Genomic DNA, 6,555 nt, shown 5'->3' with positions numbered 1-6,555 from the left:
GATTAGCCATAATCGGGACGATAGCAGCAATAGCAACAGAGATTTATATTACTACTACTACACAAGAACACTAACAATATATTTGAGCCATTCGCATCGCCGATAGCGTTTCAGTGCTGAGCAAACTTGAATTTGTTTTAATTGTAATCTTTGCAGGAAAGTTTCCGGACATACTTGGGGCACTTGAAGGGCAATACATGTACCGATCTTAGTTTTTTTTTAATTACGCCGACCGTTTTCCGCATAGTGGGACCTAAATAGATAAAATCTAGGATGCAATGTTGCATTGCTCACATGCTAGCTAAGCCATACACACTAAAAAAAAAAGAGTGTAAAAGGAGGGTAACTTCGGGATTTATGCTATCTGAAACCGCATGGCTTAAATATACCCTGCGCAATCACCCGCACGGAAGACGTTAGTCTCTCTCGCATGACTTTACACCATTTCGTCCCTGCAGCTCAAGCAAAAAAAAGTTTGCCGCTTGTTTCGTTTTTTTTTTTTTATGATGGTAACCGGTTTCAAGCTGGGTGCGGCTGTGTTTCTACTTCCCGTCCGATGTCCTTTCAAGAGCTACCACAAAAGGACCCCCGTTTTTCCCCGGAGGAGGTGGGGAATCGTCGAAAGTTGGGAGCATCTTATCTTCTTACAAAAAACGGTGCCTCCCCCCTCCCCCCCCCCCCCGACACCCCTTGGTCTTTTGACTCCTACGCGAGCTTGACCGTGGAGGGAGCAAGGCCGAACTCAGAACAAGGGCGGACAGACAAGTGTGTACGCTGCAAAACAGGGAGAAAGGGGAGGTGAGGGGGGAGTGGTGGTGAGGCGAGAAGCGAAGCAGTTGCTTTTTAGTTTTGTTGCTTTTATTCTCAACGCAGCGTCACGTGTTCGTAGTTGCTTGAGCCTGCCTGCGTTCCCTGCGACTCTGCGAGTCCGAGAAGACGACGACGGCGATTGCCGCACGAGTCAGCGTTCGTGCTCTTTGTCGTTGGTACTCATCTGTGTTTTTAGAAAAGTTCGGTTGCTCTCAGCGATTATTTCATCGAGTGCGCTCATCGATGCCTCACTATGAAACGACTTCGTGAAAGTGTGAACTTCGGAAGGAAACGGCGGATGGTTGGTCGTCGCGGTGGTGGTGTTCCAACGGATCCTTGGCGCCAAATTTCAGCCGCGCATGTAAGTGACGTTTTACATTTCGTTTTACGTGTTTTTCTCTGCTATTTAACTTGGCCTGAACATGTTTTGTTATTGCTTACGTCCGCGACGCTGCTTGTTTGTCTGTGAAACGGCCTCTGAGCACGACGTCTTGGATCCCAACCTGAGCATACCACTCCCTCAGTTCAGACTGGAGGAGCGGCGCATCCCAAAATTTTCAGATGGTCACGACCTTTTTGCGGGATGTTAATGGTGCATTTTTAGTCGTCTACGACGCTCACAAGCATATCCCGCGGTCGAAAGTATGCGTCGACGAGCGCTAATGCAGTCCCGGTGATACGCATTGACGTGTTTGCATGCCGCATTATTTTTTCTCGCTGCCTACAATCGATTTTGATCGTCTGTTGTTGCTGCTTTACGGGAACGTTGCCATAAATGCGGGAGAGCATGCAGGGTGATGGGTTAAGTTTACGGTTCTTTTGCCAGCAACCTGTACGTTCGAAGGCAGCGCGCTTGATATCCTAAAGTCACGCTTTCAGAACGCCGATTTAACCCCGCAGTTTTGAGCTGATGGCGTCGAGACCAGAGGTGGGACCGAGCCGATTCGTGTACATGTATACTGTCGCAGTGAAGCAATGTGCAGGAAAGACATTTCTCAGGCTTTTTTTTTTTTTCGCTGCAGGCTCAAGTCCTTCGTCTCGTCTGCGCAAGAACGTAGACTGTCGTTTCTTCAAAGAATTTGAAACTGGTCTCTGCTATCCGTGCTGGTAAGTCCAAAGCATTGTTTCCGTCCAGAAAGGGGCGTTTAAATTGACACGCGCACTTTTGTGGCACATATTGCTGATCACTGACATCTGCTTCAATGTATACTGCTTGGGATTCTCGTCGGAGAATATTTATGTCGCGTGCCATGTGTGTGTCTCCTTGCGTGTTGCCATTTTCGCTCATGCCGTGCAATATGGTGCACGCCAGACAGTGACTTATCAATTGAGTTTCATTGTGTTTGAGGGCGTGTGCGAGTAAATAGTGTTATTTAACTTGCTGATCACTTATGTTAAGAACTGATAATAAATATTGGACTCGATCAAATCACTTAACAAGTGAAAAATCTGGGTTAGCTGGTGATCAGATGTCTTCAGCATTGAAGCAAACCATGTGTCGCCCCTTCTCTGCTTTAAGACTGACTTTCTTTTTGTAATCGGTACATAAAAAGACCAGCGCAAAAAACAAAAATAATTACGGGGACAAAGGAACAAAAAATGACATGACGGGCACTGAAATACGTTTTGTGTTCCTTTGTACCTGTTTTCTTATTTTTCTTTTTTTTCGCTGGTCTTTTAGGGTGTAAGTATGAACCAACTGGCCCAAACAGCTATTTTGATTAAATGTGCTAATTTTCGTCAGCGAGCTAAGGAAAATTTTTATATCACTAATATTTTTCATTTGGGGATTTGCTATAGTTTCTACTCAGCTATTTCCATTCTGAACTTTTCAGCCTCCTGACCCATAGAAAGGAGGCTATGCCTGACCAATAACAACACATTCTTTTCCTTCTGTAGTTTCTGTTGTCAGACATTGTGTTATACTCATTACTACAATTCACTGGTACTGAGACATTCCCTCATTGAAGTTAATGTGTAATGTCATTGTGCTAGCAGTTTGTCATAAATCTGCTATTCTAGTTTATTTAAGCAGTTATTTCGACTGTAAAGAGGTGGCAGATATTGTTACAGATATATCTGGGAACAGGAGTTGTAGCTTTTAAGCTCATTGTCAAAATATTTGAGTCATTGTTTTGGCATGTGTGGTGCCATTATTTTTTGTACTATAGTTATGTATGTACTAGTTACGAGTATCATGCTAATGTTATGAATGATACCTTTGCTGCAGCGCACCTGCCAGTAGGAGGAATACGGTGTAGAAGTGCTGTTACTCCTGCTTCTAAAGATCAACCTGCTTTCTTCAGCGCTGGACGACTACTTACGGCAAGATTTGTGTGGTATGTATTTTTCGACATAGCTGTGGCATTGTGGTCTGTTCATTGTTGCTTTATGTCTATCAAAGAACATATTTTTCTATGCTGAGGAGCAATAGCCCTGGCATTACATTGATTTTGGAACCATTCAGTGCTATTGAGCAAGTTAGCAAGGGAGGAATTTTTTCAGTATGTAATCGATCTGAACAGGTTGACTTCTTTTTATTGAGTGAGCTGTTAATGTATGCCTCTTTTCTTTTTTTCTTCAAAACCTAATATTTAAATTGTTTGCACTTGGTTCTCAACAGTAAGGTTATGTTCTCTGATGGGTGTAATTTTCAACAACTCACATGCTCTTATGTTGCTAGGTATGTCCACAATAGAATGAAACTAAAAATGAAGTACTGCAGGTGATATGTAATGGACGGTATTTTAGCACTTTCAGCTTTATTCTTTCTTTTGTGTTCTTTATATTGTTTTGTGCCATTTGTACTCAGCGTATTTTCCTTGTGTTCCACCACTACCATTTAACAAATATATATATATATATATATATATATATGCCCCCACCCCTTATGTCATGTCTATGGGCCTATAAAGGGAGAATGAATGAAATGAAATTTGCAGTACAATTAGAACTGGATTGTGCAGTACAGTGGACATGTCTGTGGTAGAGGATAATGGTTGAATGGCTAATCAACCAAAATTGACTTAACTTTTGCATTTTAATTTTAGGGGACAGTATTATATACCAGAAATGAGGGTCCCCAATATTATAGGTGAGCCCAGTTCTTAAATTTTCTGAAAGAGCAATGTAGTTCAGAATATTGAACAAGGAAAGGCATATTTGAAAACTATTGTCTTGCTTTCCCACATTGCATGTAAAAAATGTTGCTGCACTTGGTATTGTTGCCAGAATCATGTTAGCTTCTTCTGCATCATCAAAAACACAAAATATGTCTATATTATCTGAATAATAAATGTCAGCAACACCCTTTTTTAGTTATGTAATGTGGAAAAACCAACTTACAAAGCTTTTAAAGGAATATTTTTGATGCTCATTATGTTAGACCACATAGATGATTAGGAGGGTTTTAGGCCTAGGCTCACTCATTAATAGCCTTCAATTTTGCAGTTTTCATATTGCCTCTTATAAACAAAAAGAATAGATAATTAAGTCTAATCCTGAAGCTGTACCAGGTACCCAAAGTCCACATTGCTGCACAACCCACCGGCAGAGACTGCACGGGTGTCTCTTCATAGTTTATGATTTGCAATCTGTAACGGTAAAGAACATAATCTTCGAGAAATTTGTTGTAAACACTTTTTAATAATCATTCTTGTATAATATTGGTCAGCATTTACAATTTCATTAGTTAGGCATCTAAAGAGATAAGCAGTTGACAGTTCTGGCAAATTGCAGTTTATGAGAAGTTTTATTCCTGCTGCATGTGCTGCGAGCATTACATGAAGCAGCAATACATAGAATCTCAAGCTTTGTGGTTTGTTCAAGGAATTATAGGGGTATTGAAGTGTATTGTTTTTTGCCTCCTGAGCAAGATAATGTAGTTTTTGTGTAAAAGTTGCATTTTATAGCCATGCTTTACATAATTCTGCATCTGTGACATCACTGCAGTAATGCACATGTGCAGAAGGTGCTTTGGATGTGCCTTGCTATCATTGCTCTTTTAGCATGAAATGTTCCATCTTTCAGAAGTGGTATCCCACATTTTATAAGGCATAGCCTCTGTGGTATATTCATGCCTTTTTCCAGGAATGTAAACTGCACTAAAGGCAGAAACAATAGAATGGCCTTAGACATACCCCTGCAGGAGCAAGCTCTGTAGGAACAAGCTTCATTCGTTATATTCATGAGAAATGACAACGAATGCAAGAACAAAAGAACCTCCCCCCATCCTTCCCCCCCCCCCCCAAAAAAAAAAGAAGAAGAGATTTGCAGTTGTCACTTGTGATGGATGATCAGATGACTAAAGACAGTGTAGTCTCAGGAAAACATTAACACTATAGGCAACATAAGATAATGTCATGAAGGACCAGAGACAGTGTTTTCTAGGAGGGTGAGACCATAGTGACTAGAAACAAGACCACTGGTATGGTCAGGTGTGAAAGCAAACTATAATGTTTGGGTGTTGGAGTGGAAACCAGCAAACAACAAAGGTGAAAGTGAAGGTGATAAAACAAAGTTTAACATAAAAAGCTAATGATAAAAAAAGGAGAACTGCACATATGAACGAGTAGAGGGAGGGGTTTTTTAAATCACATCTTTTGCCTTTATTAGGCTAGCTTCTATTTTATTAATATGTTTTCATTCATATTTCTTTAAATTACCCTCTGGGTAGTCCAACATCAGTGATGCCTATGGCTTGACCATGTCTCATTGTATATTGTGTCTTATTGAGCATATTGTCAATTTTTTCAGAGATTGCAATGTGCTAGTTGTCTATGTGTGTGTTAGTGGCACAGGTAAAGCTCAGATTTGGAGAATTTTCATTGATCTATATATTGTGTGAGTTCACAATTCTCATTATATAAACACTTGGAAGCCTGTACTGGTGCACTATTTCATCTGTCTTCCTTTTTACTTGCCCTTTGTGCAGTGTTATTTTTATATGTGAATTAATTACTCCATAAGCATGTTTTGTGAGACTTTCTTCGTGAGTAACCGATTACAAGTTCTCTTTTCTATGCAGGTCAAATGTGTGGTACATCCCTGCCCTGACTGTGCGGAGAAGATTATCCAGTCCCTTGCTGCAACTTCGGTGTATAATGAGGTGAAATAAACACCATGGTATGTTATCCTAACCGATTGTTCTGTAAATTCTTTTTGTTCACTCTGCAGCATAACTTACGGCTTGAACACAACATGACAGAGCCTACCTCACCTGAAACATTGCTCACTGTCACACTCCAGACGACACAAAGATATTGCAATGTTTCAACATAATCTTTCCTTCCAGAAAATCTTGAAATGCATTGGTTAGCTTTATTCCTGCTTCCAGTGACCAAGTTTACGATGCAGATTGGTAATAGTACTCTTGTGTGGATAGCATATACATACCACAAGATGATGCTTAGATACCCTATGTAATATGGCATTACTTTAAACTGCTTGGAGGGCAACGTTATCCTTCTCCTGGTGGTATAAGCTTGCACCATAAAGGTGCAAAACTTTGTGCTCTTTGTCGTAATATAAATTTATACTCTAAAATGGTAACTTTGCACCTGTACATACAGGATAAGTTTACGTTGTCAAGGTGCAAACTTGCACCATTGATGCAAGGGTATGCTTATGCCATCGACAGACTAAAACATAGGCCGTTATGAAAGGTGCAACGTTATGCCTAGGTAGAATACAGTTACACTGCTTGTGAAGGTGCAAGTTTATGCTACCAGAAGCGTAATATTACAC

General features: G+C 40.6%; 1 long non-coding RNA gene across 1 annotated transcript; it reads left to right on the top strand.

Moving 5' to 3' along the window:
* The first annotated feature begins 732 nt into the window (after nt 1-732).
* LOC146194910 (uncharacterized) lies at nt 733-5,928 on the top strand. Its single transcript, XR_014705506.1, has 4 exons — nt 733-1,171; nt 1,833-1,917; nt 3,041-3,149; nt 5,837-5,928. It is a non-coding gene; the product is annotated as an uncharacterized LOC146194910 (long non-coding RNA).
* Nucleotides 5,929-6,555: the final 627 nt, after the last annotated feature.

The sequence above is a fragment of the Amblyomma maculatum genome, chromosome 3, assembly GCF_055883805.1.
Source record: "Amblyomma maculatum isolate TAMU_Amacu chromosome 3, ASM5588380v1, whole genome shotgun sequence".
In the NCBI taxonomy this organism is placed as follows: Eukaryota; Metazoa; Arthropoda; class Arachnida; order Ixodida; family Ixodidae; genus Amblyomma; species Amblyomma maculatum.
The sequence above is the reverse complement of the archived record's forward strand: the minus strand, read 5'-3'. Positions and strand labels throughout refer to the sequence as shown.